Here is a 22,078-nt window from a genome sequence, read left to right on the forward strand (position 1 = left end):
TGTCAATTTCGTTTTTTGTCTAATATCATTAGACCATAGTAGAAAGTTTAGAATGTTTACCGCTTTTTCTCCCTGCTGCGTTCTGTTTTCGATGTCTCTTTTGTTAGTTCCTTCTTTAGATATTATAGATCCGAGATATTTATATTTATTACATGTTTTTGTGTTTCTAATTTCTAACTCTGGATCTTCTTCATCATCTCCTATTTTAAGATACTCTGTCTTTGACATATTCATATTTAGGCCCCATTTTTCATATTCTTTCTTTAGTTTTCTAAACATGTAGTCCATCTCTTCCTCATCATTCGCTACGACTATCTGATTATCTGCGAAAAATAAAGTTGTTAAGACATTTACCACCGGCCATGTCTATTCCCATTCCGGATACTTGTTTCCTCCACTGCTCTAGCGATGATTGAATATACATTTTAAATAAGGTCGGAGATAGACAACATCCTTGTTTAAGCCCCTTTGTTATTGGAAATGATTCAGATATAAAGTTTTCTTCTTTAACGACACTTCTTGCATTTTTGTTTATATTTGCGATAGCATCCACATATTCTCTACTGAGACCTACTTTCGTCAATGTTTGAAACAGTTTTTTCAAAGGTGCCATATCGCATGCCTTTTTTAAATCTAAAAACAATAGTTGAGTAGATAGGTTCTTTGCCTTCCGTTTTTCGATTACCTGCTGCAGAACGAATATACCATCAGTGCACGATCTTCCTGCACGAAATCCATTTTGTTCTTCTATGTCTTCATATTCCGATTCTATTCTTTCTTTTATTATTCTACCGTACAATCTCCCCACTGAGCTGATAACAGTTATTTCCCTATAATTAGAGTATTTGCGTTTATCCTCTTTCTTGAATATTGAGCTGATGTATCCAATATTCCAATCATCAGGGATATTTTGTCCTTTTAAGCATTTGTCAAATAGTTGAACCAACTCTCCGGTTGTTATCTCAATTATTTGTGTATGTTCGTATATTTCTTTCATTTCGATCTCATGGAATTTACATCTATCCTCTGTCAGTAAGACCTCATAATGGTGTTTTCACTGTGTTAGATCTATTAACTGTAAGTTAGATGTTTCCTTTCCTTCCCTCCGTAGAGACTTTATCACCTTCCACGCTTGCCCAACTCTTGTTCCACCCATATATCTATCCATCTCTGCACATCTTCGATCCCACATCTCATTTTTACTTTTCACTACTTCTCTTTTTACATCTCGATTTAATCCTTTCTCGTTGACATCCATTTCTGATAAGCAGTTTTCTTCTTGTTTACTAACGTTTGCATATTCTCCGACCACCATTCTTGATTTTTTGTTTCATGTTTGTTTTTATACCCCAAAGCTTCACTTGCAGCCTCATGAATGCATTATTTTAAGTTGCTGGTATAATCCTTCCGCTGATATATTTTCTAGATCTACATTTTGTAATTTTTTGGCCAGTCGTAATTTGTAAAGAAATTTCGTTGAATCTTCTTTTCAGTTTGAAGTTTTCTAGGTTATATTTAGGGTATGTTACTTCTTGTTCCTTTTCTATATTCTGTACCTGAGTGTTATTGTTTTTGCGATAATTAACTATCACATTGACCATAAGTAAACGATGGTCGGATCCACATTCTGATCCACGGTATACTCTTACGTCAGATGTTTTCAGCTGGGAAGTTTGACGTTGGATTACATAGTCGATTATCGAGCGCAGATTCCTAGTAGGTTGTATCCATGTAAATTTGTGGATGTCTCTATGTTGAAAAAAAGCCAATCATAATTTTTAGAGACATTGTTTCACAAAAATCTCTAAGACTTATTCCGTTGTCATTGGTTATTTGTTTCCCATATCTTCCCACGACTCTGTTATTTTCTTCTCTCCTTACTCTGCCGTTTAAATCTCCTAGTATAAAGATTTCACAGTTTTCTTTAACTTCAGAGAGTATTTCAATCATCTTATTGTAGAAATCGTCTTTACGTTCTGGATCTGCATCTTCATTTGGGGCATACACTCCTACTATTACGATGTTGTACCCATTCTTTTTCATTTCCAGTATTAGCAGTTGTTCATTTACTTCGGTCCACGATTTAATATTGTTTTTAAGATTTTTTGAATGGCAATAGAGACTCCTCTCTTAGCTCTGTTATCTTTACTCACTCCACTGTAGATATGTATATATTCTCCTATCTCTTCATTTCCTTTTTCCTTTTTCTTCGTCTCAGTGAGAATACATATATATATAGACTTCGGCAAATATGCAAATAAAAATGTAGAAAATATGCGCATAAATATGCACGTGTTTACCCGAAAATATGCAAATATTTTACAAAATATGCATACAAATAAATAAAAAAATCGTAAAATAGTAACAATTTTATTTAAAAAAAAAGTGTACATAACTAAATATTTCCTACTATCCATTAAGATTTACATTTATTTTAAGTAACTACATCATTTTTAAGTATGAATTAACTTATTTAGAATTATGGTAACAATAAATGACCAATTGGTGTTCAAAATTTTCTAACAAAAACTTGTGGCTTCTGTCTGAGTACATATATTTATATATGGAAAACTTCGTTCAACATCAACTGATGTAACGGGAGCATTTTTCAAACTAACCAAAACATTTGGTTCTAAATTAATTGTTTCCGAAATATTTCCAGCTAGAACACTGACTACTTCAGAAAGAATATGGTAACCTTTATTTTTTTCCATAGTAGCTTCAAATTTTTTTAAAATATCTTTTCTAATATTACCTCTAACGTTCCGACAACATGACGCAAATTCTTTTATTAATGCTGTACTTTCGAACAATGACAGTTTTGGTGATTCTAACTGAGTAATTGTTTTTTGAACAAAACTAAAATTTGATTGTATAAATGAAAGTTCTTGTTGAAGCAAGTTACTCTGAAAAGTTTGTTTAGAATCCAAAAGAGATTGGGAACTTTCATCTGTTAACGTATTAATTATGTTCTTTATTTTAACAAAATGATCTGCATAAAAATTAGCTGCTTCTAACCATGTTCCCCATCGCGTTAAAATAGGTTGTGGTGGAAGAGGAATGTTAGGTAGCATTTCTTTATAAAGTTGAATTCTTATAGGAGATTTAAGAAATACTTTTTTGACACTGGATATCATGGTATTTACAAGAGGAAACTTTTTTCGTATTTCCTCTGCAACTCTGTTTAATCCATGCGCTACACAAGTAACATGTATTAAATCTGGGAAAAATATTTTTAAATTTTGTCCTGCTTTCACCATATAAGGAGCAGCATCCGATAAAATAAGCAGTAATTTATTAGAAGGAATAGTTGTCGGAAGAAAAAAAGTTGCTAATGTTTCTTGTATAAAACGCGAAATTGTTAAAGCATTTGTTTTCTCAAGTTGCTGGCATGAAATAAGATGAGATTTTGGTAAGGTATCTTCTTTAAGAACACCAATCAATAAATTAGCAATATACTTTCCTGAGGAATCAGTGGTTTCTTGCAATGTGTGAAGCAGTTCTCACATGTTGGTCTATCTGAAATTTCTTCTCACATGCTATCTATAAATAAAAATAAAAACCTTTATTTTAACCCAACCTTTAAAATATAAAAATATACAAGGTGTTTTTGGTTAATCAAATAACTGGTTTGGAAAAAAAACACTCGCTAAGGGTTTTAAATGCAGTATTTATCCACAAATTATTGCATTTTTATGTATGAGAGAGTAATAAAACAATAAATTATGTATGCAAATCCCTAAACTGTTGATACGGGTGACTCAATGAAAAACAGATATTTGTCAACAAGTTTACAGAAGTATATAGGAAAACAATTTTAAATTGAGTATGACCACCAGGTATAAAGGTTGGAGCAGAATAGAATACAATAGTTGTGAGGGATACTAATCCCTAAATAAGGTTGCCAGTGTCGGAGTGATGGAGGTTAACAGGTACTAATGAATTTGCCAGAAATGTAAGATGTTTATTTAATTGGTTATATATAACCAATAAAAGTTTAATAAGTACCTACCTATTTGCAAAATAAAGTTTAATTCTTTAGATAAAATAAAACGTTTTATTTTATCTATTTGCAAAATAAAGTTTAATTCTTTGCCTATTTGCAAAATAAAGTTTAATTCTTTAGATAAAATATAACGTTTTATTTTATCTGAAATGAGTGCATTCCACGAAGTAAGGGTTTCAACAATCAAACATTTAATTCTTTAATTCCAGGAATCTACGACAGTAATTGACTAGATAATTACCTTCTAAACTTATTCCACCGAAAATGTGATAGTGGGTTTTTCCATTTTGTATATAGGAAGGTCCAAGTGGCGTATTCAAAATTCTTAACAGTTCACTAAAAGTAGGTACTTCAGTTGCAAGGTGCAGTTTATTGTGTATACTAGTGTTATGGAAAATTTGGAAGTGCCGTGTAAACGCCGAAAAATTGGTCCTCTAACAGTTAATGAAAAAACATTAATATTTAATTGTTTTAAATCATTTACAGACAAACGTTTATGTGAAAGTGTTGATGAGACCGTTGAGTTAGTTAGCAGTACACTTGGTGTTGGGAAATCTACGATTTACAGAGTTATTAAAGAAGAGAAATGTGGTAGTTTTCAAATGCCACGTAATGCTCCAGGGAAACCAAAATTTCAAATAGAATATCATTTTAAAGAAGGACTTCGACGGAAAGTGCATGAATTCTTCTTTAGACAAGAATTTCCAACATTGGATAAAGTTCTTGTCTCAGTTCGAGATGATAAGGATTACCCAGAAATGAGTCGAAGTACGTTATGGAAACTTTTAAAAGAAATAGGCTTCCGCTGGAAAAAGAATCCCACAAAGTCTATTATATTAGAAAGAAGCGATATTGTCATATGGAGAAGACATTTTCTAAGAACCATAAAGGAAATGAGAAACCAAAAAAGAAAAATATTTTATCTTGATGAAACATGCATCAACGAGGGTCATACACCAAATAAATTTTTGCAGGATGAAACTGTTACAAGTCAAAGGCACGCTTTTGTAAATAACTTATCTACTGGTTTAAACCCACCATCAGGAAAGGGACGCAGGCTGATAATAGTACACATTGGCAGTTCAGACGGTTTTGTTGAAGGTGGTTTATTAACTTTTGAATCAACTCGTACCGGTGACTACCATGAAGACATGAACGCTGATGTCTTTCAAGAATGGTTCGAACAAATGATAGATCTTCTTCCTAAGAACTGTGTAATAGTAATGGATAATGCAAGTTATCACTCCAGACTTATAGAAGGACTGCCCACAACCAAGTGTTTAAAAAAAGACTTGCAGAATTGGCTGAGTTCAAAAAATATTACGTACCATCCCGGATCTATAAGAAAGGAACTTTATTCGTTGTGTGCCCTTTATAAAGAAAAATTTAAAAAATACGAAATTGATGAAATTGCCAAAAATCGTAGAATGACAGTACTTAGATCCCCACTATATCATTGTGAATTAAACCCGATGGAACTGGTATGGGCACAGATAAAGAGTGAAGTTTCAAGAAAAAATACCACTTTTAAAATTCATGATGTTAAGCAGTTGTTTTTGGAGGCCGTAAATAATGTAAAACCTGAAAACTGGGAAAAGGCAGTAAATCACACTATTAAAGAAGAGGAAAAAATGTGGAAGCTGGACAATATTACTGATAAAATGATCGAGCCAGTTATTATAAATCTTGGTTCTGAAAGTTCATCTTCTGAATCTTATTTGGATTTGTAGCAAGTAGCTGTAAGTTTTATATTAATATTTTTATTCATCTATTTAACATACCTTAGACGGTTTTAAAACTCTTTTTCTCCTTTGTAATTTTTAAAAATTAAAAAAAATGTGAATTTTTTAAAACCCTTTTTAATGTAGGCCAGTCAGTTCTAATATAGTGTGTGATAAAAGAGGTCACTTTTGTTTACATACACATAACACTTTATAACACTGAAATAATTCATTTATTTTTTACAGTTATTCAAAGTAATTTTTCAATTAATCTTGAGCACGCCCATGGAGTGGTCGGAGCTACCAGTTAAAATTATGCTAATTACTCTCTCGTTCATAAAAATAAACTATAGTTTTTGTTACTAACCATTAGTACATCATATAACTTATTTTAAAATTCAACAAAAGTTTTTTTTTTGTTAATTCAATTACAATAAAAATAATTGTGTTTTAGAATAGCTGACTTCATAAAAAAAAGTAAAGGTGAAAAATTTTTCTAAATACACACCATTGTATTGTACCATGGACAATTTTTTCTCACTAAAGGAAGCTATTTTTCATTTAAAAACAACCTACGAGTACTAAATTTCAAGTAAATACGTTTATTGGTTTTAAAGTTATTGTTGTTATTAACTAAAAGAATTTAATTTTTTTTTAATTTTAACACCCTGTATCTCGAAAAGTAAATAAGTTTGACCCCTCATTAACTATATCGTTTTGTTCAATTTTTCGAGAAGTATCTACAGTCAAACGTTGTAAGTGTCATTTGGAAACACCCTGTATGTATGAAATATTAGATATTTAATAGAAAATATTAGATACTTACAATTTTGCCACAGACTGAACAGTAGATTTTTCCCATATCCATAGACAGCTCTTTATAAGGTTTAATCCAAGTTGAAGTACTGGTTTTTTTAGGCATTATAAAATCACAATCTTCCTTTTTGTTACGCACAACGAGTGTTTACGCTTTGAATATCAAAACAAAAATGATTTACAAATCTGAGCATCAAATTAGAAATGTTTAGGTACCTACCTAATTCAATAAACTGGGAGATTTTGGAAAATCCCTAAATTAGGAACAAAACTATTAGCCGTTTACCTGCTGTTAAGATACAATAAATTGTAGATGGATTTGGGGATTAGATCATAAAATGCAAATAAGCGAACCCTTAGCGATTATCCAATAACTGAATGCCTCAGTGACCGAGACTTTCTAAGAATGTTGAGGGCTACTTAAATTGATCTTCTTTGAAATTGTAAATGTTTTGTACCTGTAGAGATTACGTACTTAGATCATTTCTTGATTAAAATGACTACAAAATTTTATACAAGAATTGAAATAAATTGGTATGTTTAAAAATTTTCAAATACAGTATAAAAATCTGAACTTTTATGCAGTTTATGCAAACTTTTATACAAATATGCCAAAATATGAAATATTTGCATAAAATATGCACAATATGCAAAATATGCAATATGCGTATTTGCCGAAGTCTACATATATATATATATATATATATATATATATATATATATATATATATATATATATATATATATATATATATATCTTTCTTTCCGCTAATTTTCCGCTTTTATCTAATTTCTCTATTCTCTTCGTTTATTTCCTCTGTATTGTCGATTTTTCTAGATTTTCTCTGATTTTTTTTCTATTTATTTGTTTAAACAATATTATATCTTCAGTGCCAATAATTGTGTTAGGTTAAATAGACTAAAATATATCTTATACATAATTGGCACCATATTCAAAATATGCCCACTAGAAAAATGTGCATGCGCCCCTGCAGGACCTCTCGCGATCCTGCGTATCTGGAAAAGTTGAATTATCGATTCTGTAGGGTGCTGGCGGTAGCCATATTACAGAAACAAACCAGTTCAGCAAGTGAAAATTCCTATATTTGAGTAAAGTAATTCGCGTTGAGTGATACGTCGGTGGCTACAATGTTTCGCAAACATTGATATAACTCATAGACAAAAATCGAGGCATGTAAGTTTGATTTTTTTTAGTTAATAAATGTCGTAGTTGTAAGTCCTGCGGGATTTTATTTGGAAAAGTGCCAAAAGGTTTAATAAAAGACGTATATACAGCTTATCTATTAGATTTTCTTTGTGAGTTTTGTTTTTTGTATATTATAAAAGTGCTTTAAATGTGGTTCTTTTTAATCTCATAGATATTGAAGTATAAAAAACATAGCAAAACGTACAAATTGTAGATATTTTTTAAATGTATTAGTAAAAGTAACGTATTTAATAAATTTTACCGATTTTAATAAACTTGTGGCAATAATCTAAAAAAATCTATAAAAGTCCATTAAAATTTATTGTAAAATATCACGAGTTAAATTTTTTTTGATAATTTGTATTGTTATTATGTAATTTACAATAAGATACTTAAGCTTAGCATTCAAGAGTTAATATATCATGTGAAATTGCTAAAATATTTGTCCAAATGTCATTAAAATTCATTAAAAATTGGTAGGTCACCAGGAGTGCCATCTCAATAGTAAAAATCACTAGATGCTAATTATGTATCTTAGAAATTATCAAAAAATTTGTATCTGTATCTTTAATAGTTCTATATGTGAAAAATACGAATACGTAAATGATACGAATCGTGTCATTTACCATTATTAAATCAACTACAATAGTATCAATAATACCATATCAGTGAACGATTCGCCATCTTGGAATAATTTACAACTTTTTTAAGTCTGTGTGATATTTTTAATTGCATAACGTAATTTGATATAAAATATTGGATGTTTTGTATTGTTGTTAATGGCATTTGTATGTTTAGTGGACGAGGACTTCGTTATATGATAATTTTTACTGATATAACATAATAGGTTTATGGATGTATGTGTATTCGTGTGTTTTTTTATAAAATAAATGCACATTTGGAAGTAAATGTTACCTTAAACAATACAAACAAAGTCGGTAACGACTGTGAACGGTTGAATTGAGTAAAAGTTACTCAGCTCTATCGTATTAGGTAATTTGTTTTTAAAAATCTTTTAAAAAGCTTCAGACGATATTTTTTTAAACTTTTAGGTTAGTGCAGCTTTCAGTGGCTAATCCTCACGCATTTTTGCAAAACCGATGAATAAGAATTGATACTGCTATCTTCATCGTCACTAGAGCTAAAAATGTATATTAGCAAGGTGTTGTCGCAGATAAGACTAATACTATTAAACTTCTGAACAATTTTTCTTTTTCATTACTTGTCACCCCCTTTCTCCATTCGTTTTTATCCTTGGCTCGATAATATATGCACGTCTCTTGTTGGTTATATCCAGTGTACAAGGTTATTCGAGATATTCGAGATTTGGTGAAATGCCAACTTAACAAAAGATTGTGTGCAGATACTGGCAAGTGGATTTTTGGGTTAATAAGTACATAAAACTTTTTTGGTACGTATTTCGTTTTAATAGCTACACATTTTTATATTATTTCCATTAAGTGAAGTACAATGTAGGGGAGGGTGGTCCACAGTGAACTTTTTCGGTACGTATTTCGTCTTAATAGCTACACATTTTTATATTATTTCCGTTGAAGTGAAATACAAAGTAGGGGAGAGTGGTCCACTTCTTCTTCTTGCAGTACCGTCTCCTATTGGAGGTTGGCTACCATCACAGCAATATTTGCTTTATTGGATGCAGCTCTGAACAACTGTATTGAACTGTACCCGTACCACTCCCTTAAATTTCGCAACCAGGAAATCCTCCGACGTCCCACATTTTTCTTTCCCGAGATTTTTCCTTGGATTATGAGTCTAAGCAGAGAGTACTTTTCTCCTCTCATTATGTGGCCCAGATATTCCAGTTTTTTCGTTTGTATGGTTTTTATGACTTCGCATTCCTTCCCCATCTTCAGCAGAACATCTTGATTTGTTACTCTTTCTGTCCATGGTATTTTCCACATTCTCCTGTAATACCACATCTCGAATGCCTCAATGTTTTTGATGTTTATCTTTTTCAGTGTCCAGGCTTCCATGCCGTACAGCAGAACGGAGAAAACATAGCACCTTAACACTCTCGTTCTTAAGTTTATATTTATGTCCCGGCTGCATAGGAACTTTTTTATTTTGACAAACGATTGTCTCGCTATCTCTATTCGCCACTTGATTTCTCTTGTCTGGTCATTAGTATCAGTGAAGCAAACCCCTAAATATTTGTAGGACGTAACTCTTTCAACTGGCAGATTATTTATGGTTAAATTCACATTGGTGTATAGCTTCTTTGTTACAATCATGAATTTAGTCTTTTTGATGTTCAGTTTTAGACCATACTTTTTGGTATGGGTGTTTATGTTTTCCATCAAAAACTGTAAATTTGCTAGGTTATCTGTTACTATTAGCGTGTCATCAGCGTATCGTATATTGTTAATTAACTCTCCGTTAATGTTCATACCAATGTTTTGCTCTAGGAGCGCTTCCTGACATATTGTTTCGCTATATATTGAATAATAGTGGAGAAAGCACACAACCCTGACGCACACCTCGAAGAATCTTAATTTCTTCGGTTAACTCATTATCAACTTTGATTTTTGCTGTTTGTCCCCAGTACAACCTGGATTATGATGTTAATGTCGCTACTGTCGATGTTTTTGCTTCTTAGGATTTCATACAGCTTTTGGTGTCTGACTTTATCGAAGGCCTTCTTAAAATCTATGAAACCTACGTAGAGGTCTTGGTTTACATCCAAACATCTTTGCATTAACACACTCAGGCCAAACAAAGCTTCCCGTGTTCCCAGTCCACCTCTGAATCCAAACTGTTTGGCGCTTATGTCCTCTTCTAATGTATTAAATATTCTTTTGTGAATTATTTTTAAAAATACTTTTAGTGTGTGGCTCATCAATGCTATAGTTCTGTGGTCTGAACACTTTCTGGTGTTATTCGTCTTAGGGATTGTGACAAAAGTAGAGGAGAGCCATTTCTTTGTTATGATGCCTGTTCTATACATTGTGTTAAAGAGATTCACCATTATTTCAAGTGCGTCGTCCACAGTGAGACGGTTTTTAGGCATTCGAGATTTTTTCACAACTTTTTCTATATATATTAAAAGCAGACAAATAATACTGTAAATTTGCCTTTATTTTACAAAAATACACAACAGAAATAGATTTGAACTTGAAAACATAAGTGTAAAAAAAATTATTTTTGGCGTTGTAATGTGTCTCATTGTGTCTCACAGTGGTCCACTCTGAGACACACGTTGGTTCACAACGAGACATCATTCATTGAACATGTATTCGCCAAAATAGTTCGCCAAAATTCACTTCAAATTGAACACAATTATTTTGCTTCTTTGTTTTTCCATATAACAATGGTACAGGTAAAATCATCACTATGTCTTGCGATAAAACACTAGCAACTTCAGGAACGTTTGGATAAAAGAACTTGTTCTATTTGTTTATTCCTCTCATTTAATTGATCTTATTTTCGAAATCGTTGAAAAGATTTGTCAAAATTTTGCCAACAAAATATTTTACTGACTTTTGATTGAAAACTTTACAAGCACATAGTCATCAATGATTGCATTTCAATCCTGTTATTGGAGCTCAAGGTCGGCATCATATTCAGATGAGCTGTTCAGGGATTCTGCTTGGCCACTTAAAGAACTATTTTCGGATTTGATAAATTGTTTTTTTTTTCTGTCTTGGCTCTGGCTTTACGTTTTTCGACGTTCTTTGTTTGAAGTTCAATTTTTTCTGGGGGGTCTGTAGGAAAGAAACTTTTTCCGCATTTTCTGTACTGCATTCATTTTTTTGGAGCGGATTTGGAGTAGCCTCCAACATTTTAAGGGCTCGAAATTTTGTTGTCATGACAGTTGCTTCAGATCATGGTCAAAATTAAGTGTTGTTATCACAGTATCAAGATTCGAAGTAGGATCCTTTTTCTCATGTTTGTCCTTTGTGCAGAAATCTGAAACTAGAGATTCGACAGTACCATTTAAAGATGTTGACTGTTTAGGCTGATGTGTGACGAAACTAGAAAGAAAATCTTCTTTTGCAAAAACATTTCGATTATAAGGGAAAATACCTGATTTACGGAATCCTAATGTTATATTAACCGGGGTCATTGAATGCTGAAATGCTCTAATAAACGCCAACATCTAGTGGTTATAGTTTATTACTGCAATGAGATGGAAAGGTTAAAATAATTATTCCATTGGATTTGGCTAAATCCACACATTCAAATGAAAAATGACTTTCGTAGTTATTGAACCACAGGAATGTTGGATTTTTGATTATGAAATTTGTATGGTTTCTAAAATGGCGCATAACTTCCTCAAACAACTCGCTGTTTATGCGCATATACGATTTAAAATGAGCCCTAGAAATATAATAGCTGCTGAAACCGTGTTTCCTGAAGCACTTATAAGCAGCAGGTCATTACCAAATATCCTCTTTTGGCACTAGTTACTTGACTCACTTGTTTAACTCCTTTGCAAGCGATCACTTTTTTTGGTTTCTGTACAGCTGTCTGGATTTTAAACAAGCATTTGATAGAGTATGCAGAGCCAGACTGTGGACAGCGATGCAGGAACTTGGCTTTCCAAAAAACTAGTCAGGTTGATACGGATGTGTATGGAACGGTAACGATGTAAGGTGAGAGTTGGACAACAATACTCGGAGACATTTGAAATAAACAATGGACTAAAACAGGGAGATGTACTTTCACCACAACTCTTCAACTTAGCTCTGAAACACATAATCAGAAGTGCAAGAATCGAAAAATCGAATACAGTATTTCATCGAGAAGGACCAAATTACTACTGGAATTTGCAGACGATATCGATCTAATAGGAAACACACGATTAAGGATGAAGAAGACTTTCGTGAGGTTCAAGAAGGAAGCAGAGAAGATGGGGCTCCAAATTAACGAAAACAAGACGAAATATATGTAAATGAGCCGCAATAACCAAAGCAGAGACAGAATCGGTCAGAACATCACCACCGATGACTTTAACTTTGAGCGCGTTAGAGAATTCAAGTATCTTGGAACAAGATACTTGAATTCTCTGCGCTGCGATTTTTTTGCAGTCCTCATCAAACCAGTGTTCTTTCTTTTCTATTTCTGCTTTTTTAATACTAAGGGCTGCCACCTGTATCATGGCTGTTTGTATTAGTTCCCATTCCTCCTCTAAGCCCCCCGTCGTGGTTCTTCACAACCTGTTGTTTATTTCTTCCTCTATTCTTTTTGCTACCACTTTATATTGGAGATGCACTACTTGGTTTGTTTTACGTTGATGATCAGTTGAAGTGAAGGAAAAAATAAATCAAAGTGAAAGCTGAATAGAGTGAAAAGAGAAAAGTCTAATGACAATTGTATACAAATCTATAAAGTGAATTTAATACTATAAAAAGTAAAAGAAAAATATTTATAATAGCCAAACATACAGCAAAAGAAGAAAAAAAAGTTAATCAAATTAGATATGTCCTAGACACAAATAAAAAAAAATAGTGTACGAAAAACGATGTAAAAAATTCTTTGATAATGTATTAAAAATAAATTTAGCACATTTTGATATTAATAAAGCTTATGATACTGTCTGGCGATACAATATCATATCAAAATTGCATAATTGGAATATCAGAGGCAATATGTTAAAATTTATTTCCAATTTTCTTCATTCTCGCAGCTTCATAGTTCGATCAGACAACGTTAACTCAGATAAAAAAGTTCAAAATAACGGAGTACCACAAGGATCAGTTATAAGCTCAACCCTTTTTCTAATAGCCATAAACGACATACTTCAACAATGCTCACCGATTGTTAAAGGAAGATTATACGCTGATGACTTAGTTTTATTCGCCAAAGGAAAAAACTCTACATCTATTCAAAAACATTTACAACAAACAATTAATCAGTTAGAATCATGGTCTAGGACTATCGGATTACAATTTTCACCGACAAAAACTTAATGTATTTTATTCACATGAAAAAATAACACTCTAACTCCACATCTAAAGCTATATAATCAAACCCTTAGTTTCACAAATAATATCAGATTTTTAGGTATGGTTTTCGACCAAAAACTCGCCTGGAAAAAACATACAGAAGAACTTAAAAAATCATGCCAAGCAGGACTAAATTTTATGAAAACTATTTCCAGCAAAAACTGGGGAGCAGATCAAAATACACTATTACATGTATATAAATCTTGAATTAGATCCAAACTCGACTATGGTGCGATAGTTTATTCATCAAGTAAAATATCAGTATTGAAAATATTAGAAACTGTTCAAAACATAGCTCTACGAATAGCTACAGGTGCGTTTCGAACGACACCAGTTGAAAGTTTACAATGCTTAACAGGAGAACCACCACTAAGTTTAAGATGCAAATACCTTTCTCTCTCATATGCTTCTAAAATAGCTAGTAATAAAGAACACCCTACTTATACCAATACGTTCACAGATCGATTTCAAGACACTTTCTCTACAACAAGACTAGATCCACCATTTTACGAAAGAGTTAGAAGAAACCTTCATGGCCTACATCTTAAATTTCCTGAAATTCTCCCAACAAATTTCCTAACTTCTTCGCCTTGGTTAATACCAATTCCCAAGATTAATACTAACCTTAGTATATATAAAAAACGTGAGATTATAACAGACCTGATCAAACAATCATTTTTAACAGAAATGGAAACTTATAAAAATCACTATAAGATATACAGTGACGCATCCAAATCTTCAGACGGTGTTGGTGCAGCAATCCTTACACCCAATACATCCTTAAAATTTAAATTCAAGCCCATTACTTCGTCATATACTGCGGAGTTGTTTGCAATATTACAAGCACTTATCCACATAAAAGAGTCGAAACAGTCCCCGTCTCTCATAATAACTGATTCACTAAGCTCACTTCACACTATCAAACGTTTATATACCAATAATCCAATTGCCTTACATATCAAATCAGAAATAGAGATTCTAAATAATAATAAGATCACTGTTGACTTCATGTTTGTTCCATCACATTCAGGTATACAAGGAAATGAAGAAGCAGATGAACTAGCACGCTTAGCATCCTTCAGCCAGGACTCCATTCTTATTAATGAGGTTTCTTCAAATGACTTTAAGTCAGAAATAAAACATAAAGTGTTAAGTGCGTGGCAAAATAAGTGGAGTGCATCACAAAATAAACTCAAGGAAATCAAACAATTAGTGAGACCGTGGCTCCAACCAACAGCGAATAGACAGGACCAAGTGAGAATAACACGTTTGAGACTAGGACACAGTAACTTTACACATAAACACCTCTTTACGCGAACTGTGCCGCCAATGTGTGAAAATTGTCAAGTAACACTCTCCGTGTAGCATATACTAACTCAGTGCAAAACATATGAAGCAGCAAGAAAGAAGCACACTATACCAAATAATATAAAGGAACATGGAAAAAACATGAACAACACAAAACAACATAAAAAACACTTACACAGTGGTGTGTACAAACTTAAATGTGGCGACTGCCCAAAAACTTACATTGGTCAAACAGGTAGAAATTTTAATAAACGAATAGCAGAACATAAAAGGGCTTTCAATAATAGAAAAACAGATTCAACATACGCACTTCACCTTCTAGATCATAATCATTCTTTTAATGACGAATTTAAAATTCTCCACATTCAAAATAAAGGCCTTAAGCTATCTTTGTTAGAATCTATGGAAATCAACAAATTAAAAAACACAGATATAATTCTGAATGACCAGCTTGAGACAAACAGTTCTCCCCTCCTCAACCTATTTCATTAGAGACTATAAAGTGTAAACCGATGCCAAAAACAGATCACTTGAGAAAGGCAATCAGCCGAAACAGCTGTAGTGATAAGAATTTAAAATAAATTTTGTGGAAGATTTGAAAACAAAGTTTTCAGTGTTTTATTGTTACATAAAATGAATTTCCATCAAGTAACGGTCGAATCCATCAATTATTTAAAAACATGAACATTAAAAACACAATAAGTTATCTTAAAGACTCAGGACTGTATCAATTATTGTAATTTTTTCTAACTTTACCTGTATTATATATTTAGGTCGCTAATAACCCTGGTGGTTACAGCGTAAATAAATAAAAAAAAAATTTAGCACAAAACCAATAGAAGAAAATAATTTCTGATAAACTATTACTCTACATGTATTTGGAAAGAAAACCATGCCCTGAAAGCTTTTTCCTTGACGGCGACTAAGATAAATTTATCCAACTGTCCTTGTGTGGGATTAAAGAACACACTAAGGGGTTTAATATCGAGCCTGACTTCAATTAAGCTCTGTAAAAATCTTCCAATTATCCAGTTTTTATTATAAGACTAAATCAATTTCAATGGCAGTTTCAATACTAAAACAGAAATGTGATATTCTTTCTTAGTTTGTTTAATTACTAACTGCGCTTCGCATATGTATACAATGCGGTTTTTGTTAACCTTAAAATCCAGAAAAAAAAGGAGTTTTTTAGGTTTAAAAACTATTGTTCAATTTCTAATTAATGCTAATACCAAAAAAAATGTTTTGGATTGTAGATTTTGTAATTTATCTGATATAGGTATTGATATCTACAGCTAAAAGTTTAATATATTATAAATAACGGTTTATAAAGTTCTACGTCATTTTTCGATTCCCAGTCTCCACTGCGTTCTGTTCATGTCCACATTTCTTCGATTTCATCTTGATACTCCTTTTTCAGCTTCTACACTTCTCAACAATTGAAGTGGATATTATGAAAATGTGTATTTTATTTTTTGTTTATAAGGTCAAATAGAAAAATGGAGTGATATAAAAAAAGATTTATTTTTACTTCATATTTTCATACAGATGAACCGAAAGAAAGAAATTCTTTAAGAAAAAAAAATAGAAAATAAACAAAAATTGTAAAATTAACAACCTAAAATTTCTATTTCTGCTCAATTTCAAATATCCCGAAAAGAAAAATTAATAGTGCGTGGGTCTACCTCTATGTCGCCTTAGTGCTCTAACTCTATTTGGAAGACCTCTTATTAAATTATTGATGAACTGCTGCGGTATACGTTCCCAAATCGCGCGTAATGTATTGGCCAACTGATCTAAGGTTTGTTGCGGTTGAAGGAGCCTGTTTTGTTGCCTAGACATTTCGGCCCAAACATGTTCAATACAATTCATATCAAGTGAACACGGTGGCCACTCCATTCTTGTAATGCCATGAGCTTCTATACACTCGTTGACATTTTTCGCACGGTGAGGGCGAGCATTATCATCAATCAGAACAAATTGTTCGCCTATTGCACCAAAAAATGGAACAACTATTGGTACTATGACTCTGTCTCGATATCATGTATCAGTCATTGTCTCATTAATTAAGACGAATAAGTCCGTGCGACCGTCAAAACATATGCCTCCCCACACGCAAACGGATCCACCTCCAAAAAGAGTGGTTGGGACTCTCAAATTCTCATTGTAACGCTGTACTCTTTCCCTCCACACCAATATTCGGCCATCATTCGTATACAAACGAAATCTGGACTCGTCAGTAAAGAGACAATTCCTCCAATTTTCGAAATTTCACTGATAGTGTTCCATCGCCCAGCGATATCTGCATGCACGCTGCTCCCTAGTTAGTCGTGGATGGGTAGCGCGCCGTCTAGCCCTTAAATTGGATGCATGTAACCGTCTTCTGACAGTTTGACTGGAAATCGCTCGTCCAGTAGCATGCCTGAAGATACTGTTAATTCTGGAAGCCGTGAATGTTGGATTTCTTCTTGCCGTCAGAACTACAAAACGGTCTTGCCGACGAGTTGTAGATCGTTCTCTTCCTCCTCCATGCCTGTATGTTGCAGATTCAGTTGCTACATACCGATTCCATGCACGACTTATCACACTTTGTGACACATTTAGCCTCATAGCAACTTCTTGGTGAGTCATGCCTTGTTGGAACCAACGAACTAATTGCTCGAGCTGCACTAGTTCTAAACGTCTTTACGGCATAATGTTTTTGTGATAAACAGATTTCTTGACTTATTGACAACTGGTAAAGCCAATACAAGCACTTTTATACGAATGATATATTCATGTTTGGAACAACATGTCTCTCTTTGTACGAGATAAGGGCAAAAAATATTGGCAATAAAGATAGCATATAGAGTATAGTACAGGCAATTATTTTAAAAATAGTTTTATATGTTAATTTTAGGAATTTTAAAATTATCCACTTCAATTTTTGAGTAGTTTATCTCTTTGACGTCTTCCCTGTGGTGTTCAGTCTGGCATCCGCTTTGATAATCGATCTTCTCCCATTCTTTGAGTGTGACTGTACCACTTCAGTTGTTTGTATTTTAAATAGTTAATCATTGTGTTTTCAGCGATCATAAATCTGCGTATTTTCTCATTGATAACTCTTTCTTGACGTTACCTTCCAGATGACTTCCTCCAGTCATAAATAGTTACCATTAGTAACTATTTATGACAATAGTTTCTATAATAATCTAATCTACTCTTTTTTTGTTTTCTTCAGATATATTTTTGTCCCATTTATAACCAATTCATCATTTTTATCGCTTTCCTACCTTGCATATTTCTGTCTTTTATTGTTTCATCCAGGGCTCCATCATCTGTTAATTTCATACCCAAATATTTGTACGTTTGGTTATATTGTATAATTTCTTTATCATTAAGTATCAGGTCTTATTTTCTTCTTTCTACAAATATGTTTAGTTTAAGTATTTTGGTGTAAATTAGGCTTTCACAACTTTTCTGCTTATATATTTGAAAGTATTTTTACTATACGTGTTTAAGATCTATTTTGTGTTATGTGCCTATGATATGTTGTGTAATGGATGACGTCTTTTCTTTTCTTTTAGGAAATGTGGGTGTTCTTCTCATCTAACTTGTATTCTTTGATTGGTTTGTCCGATGTATGATATGTCACAATTTTTACAAGAGATCTTTTATTCTCTTTAAACGTAACTTTGTACTTTGTAACTTTAAACTTTGTACGTATAAACAAAAAGAGAGAGAACATCGACAAAATAATATGTCAACAAATATTGTAGTTAGTAGAAAAAAAGATCAAAATTATTGTTATACAATACTATAAAATTAAAGAATATAAATGTTTAAATTGAAGTCGAGGGATGTGAAACTATTTCCAACATTGCTATAATTTGGAAATATTGATCAAAACATTATGTATCTTCACCAACGGACCTAAAGCTGGGCATTCACGTTCCGGCTTGCGGTACCACTTAGTAGGACAACTAGTTGGATATTCGTCTCCACTCACGCCCCGACTTGCTATCCAACTAGCGGTCCAAATTCAGTTGTAGTTTGTTTTCACGACGGTGTACATGGCTTAACCAAAAAATGTATCGAGTAAACACTATGCAAAATATAATTAGGATGAGGAAAATTGCAGCATTGTGCTTGTTATCCATATCAATTGAAAAAAAAGAAGAAAAATTGTTGGATAAATAAATTATTTGTTGATCATGTGAACTATTGTGACACGAAATTGCTCAATGTCATTGATGAGGATTATAACAAAAACTACCTCAGGATGGACAACTTTACTTTTTCGCAGTTGCTGGAAAAAGTTGGTCTACTCATTTCCAAAAAGCTACCGTCATGCGGTGAATTGGTCTGTACTGAACAACGCCTTGTATCAACTTTACGCTTTCTGGCCACTGGAAGGTAGGAAGGAAGCTGAAGTTCAGCTGTAAAATATTTCCACAACTATGGGAAAAGGTAATAGCAGAAACTTGCAGGGCTATAATAACTTTTTGAGCAATTGAAAGTTATTTTCTATTATTTATTTGCGAACTAGCGATCCTTGCTTAGCGACATAGATAGCTTACATAGCGGCATAGACCTTCGGCACCTGTTACGTATGAGATTTCTATGAATACCTTTACGCAAAGGTCCCTAGTTCGCAAATATTTAATAGAAAATAAACTTTCAATTCCACGAAAATTACCACTATTAAAATACACGATTCTTCATAATCATCTAGTTTTTGTTAGGGCAAATCATTTTCCTTTCTGTAGATCTATTTCGGACACTACCACACCGTTACAATTTTCAACATTCCGGATTGGCTACAGAAGAATTATCAACAAACAACAAATAACTGTTTCTTTATATTGTTCTGAAGTTATTTTCTTGTGGCATCTTATGGAAATTTACTATATTAGTTGGAAATAAGCCTGAATATTAGTTAGAAATTAAATTTACTTGACGTTTCGACTTCAACTTCGGAATATTTTGATAACGATTTCAGAAGTGGAAGTCGTGAAAACAAACTAGAACTGAAGTTGGACCGCTAGTTGGAGAGTCGGAGCGTGAGTAGATACGAATATCCAACTAGTAGTCCTACTAAGTGGGACCGCAAGTCGGAACGTAAATGCCCAGCAAGTAATACCACTACAAAATGTCAACTTATTTCAATGTAGTTTTACATCCGTAAGTACGACAAAATGATCTAAGGTTGAAGAGGTTATAGACAGCTGACATGAAAATAAACTTCTTTTTCTTTAAGTTCCATTTCTATCGGAGATTGGAAATTATTCTGGCAATTACAATTTTGATTGTTACCCATCTAAAAAGTTGAATTGAACTACAACCAAACCACTTAAGAAGAACGTCTTCATTCGCTTATTCTGCCTTTGATTTTGTCCTTCACTAATATATATGTGTGAGTAGTTGAGATATTGACTGCGAAACCTGTGGTTTTATTTAATGGTTCGTATTTTACAACTCTCACAAAATAATAATAAATAATAACTAGGTAGAATTACTTTATGCCCTGCATTCAAGCCAACAATTCATTTTTCTAATTGTTAAATGGATAAACCTAATAAAAACATAATTCAGTACCCCATAAAGATCCATCATACAAAATAAAGTAACCACTAGTTACAAAAATGTATTATTTAAGCAATGCTATCAATTAATTTAATGGATCCACCCATTCTACAATACAAATGTGTTTATTGGCAATGTGAAAAAGTCGGTTTCTTTCCATTCACTAATTACTTTTCTAGTACTGCCTATAAAACTTCCTATTTGTTAATTTTATTAGTACTAACAAAAACTGTGATTCAGCACCAACAGTATTAGAATGAGTAATTTGTAGGTTTGGTTCATTAAGATGCAAGTTTTTGTGTATTACGCCCATAAAACTATAATTTTGAAAGTCTTTTTGTTTTATGTAGAATATTGACTGTAGCAGTAAATTTAGTTATAATAGTTGTTAACAACCACAACAACATATTATTAGTTATACGTTTTCGCAGAATGTTTTAAAATAATTATTTTTGAAAACGACTTCCGAAGTCAAAATCGAAACCACAAACATTAGTTAAAAATCTAATTTTCATCATCTTGCCGGGGAACTACCTTTAAATTTTAGAAGAATGTTCCTGTCATTAACATACGTATCATCCATATTTGCGATAAAATCGCATCCCACTTTCCATTATACTATCGCTGAACGTTTCAAAGAAACTTATAAATAAAAATAGGACGAACTCTCCCTTTTACGAGAAAATCAGAAGATATCTCTCTCTCCATAATATTCTACTCCCAAAATTTTTGATCAGACAAATAGATACAGTCAAACCTCCCCCATGGACCTTTCCTTCTGCAATAGATAGATAGATAGATAGATAGAACGTTTATTGACCACTTTACATAAAGTTTGAAGTCCGTATAAAAAATACAATAAAAGATATAATAATGTAAACTTAAAATTAACTTAACCATATTGGCTAAAGTAATATACATATGTAAGTATTAGCAGAAGAATTAAAATTAAAAATTTAAGATAAAAAAATCTCTAACCAAAAAAAAAAAACAAACTTAAACTGTCACATAAAAAATCTTTGAAATATGGAAGTAACAAAAATGTGCAAATAATTAAGAATATTCCCGAATCGATGACTAAATAAACTAATACATAAAACTTAGTACATTTTAATAGCAATAATACAATGTGATATGTAGATAGTAAATCGACAGTATTCTGACCAAACTGGGTACACGTTATAAAGGTGTATTGAGGTATTCTGTCTTTGAGTAAAAACAATATGTTAAAAAATGCTTTCTGATCCTATTTTTAAACAGTAAGTTAGTTTACAATATGTAATCTAACTCTTTTTAAATACAATAAGCTTGAGACCCACCATGCAACAATTATTCAATCATTTTACAACATACTTGCTTCTTTCCCAGATCATTGTTATATCTATACAGATTCATCCAAAACTATTGATGGTAAGGGATCAGCAGTTATAATTCTGAACATTATATTACAGTTCAAATTATCTTCCAGTTGCAGTATTTACTCTGGAGA

At 32.5% G+C, this 22,078-nt stretch overlaps 1 protein-coding gene across 4 annotated transcripts in view; it reads left to right on the plus strand.

Annotated features, from left to right (window-relative positions):
* The first annotated feature begins 7,591 nt into the window (after positions 1–7,591).
* The window catches only part of LOC140451479 (synaptotagmin 1-like), a 132,337-nt gene continuing 117,850 nt past the window's right edge, over positions 7,592–22,078 (plus strand). For 3 of the 4 annotated variants that reach the window (XM_072545301.1, XM_072545305.1, XM_072545306.1), the window contains exon 1: positions 7,592–7,738. The gene's annotated coding sequence lies outside the window, so the exon portion shown is untranslated. The remainder of the gene's footprint in view (positions 7,739–22,078) is intronic. The other variant, XM_072545303.1, reaches the window with a different exon arrangement.

The sequence above is a fragment of the Diabrotica undecimpunctata genome, chromosome 9 (assembly GCF_040954645.1).
Source record: "Diabrotica undecimpunctata isolate CICGRU chromosome 9, icDiaUnde3, whole genome shotgun sequence".
Classification (NCBI taxonomy): domain Eukaryota; kingdom Metazoa; phylum Arthropoda; class Insecta; order Coleoptera; family Chrysomelidae; genus Diabrotica; species Diabrotica undecimpunctata.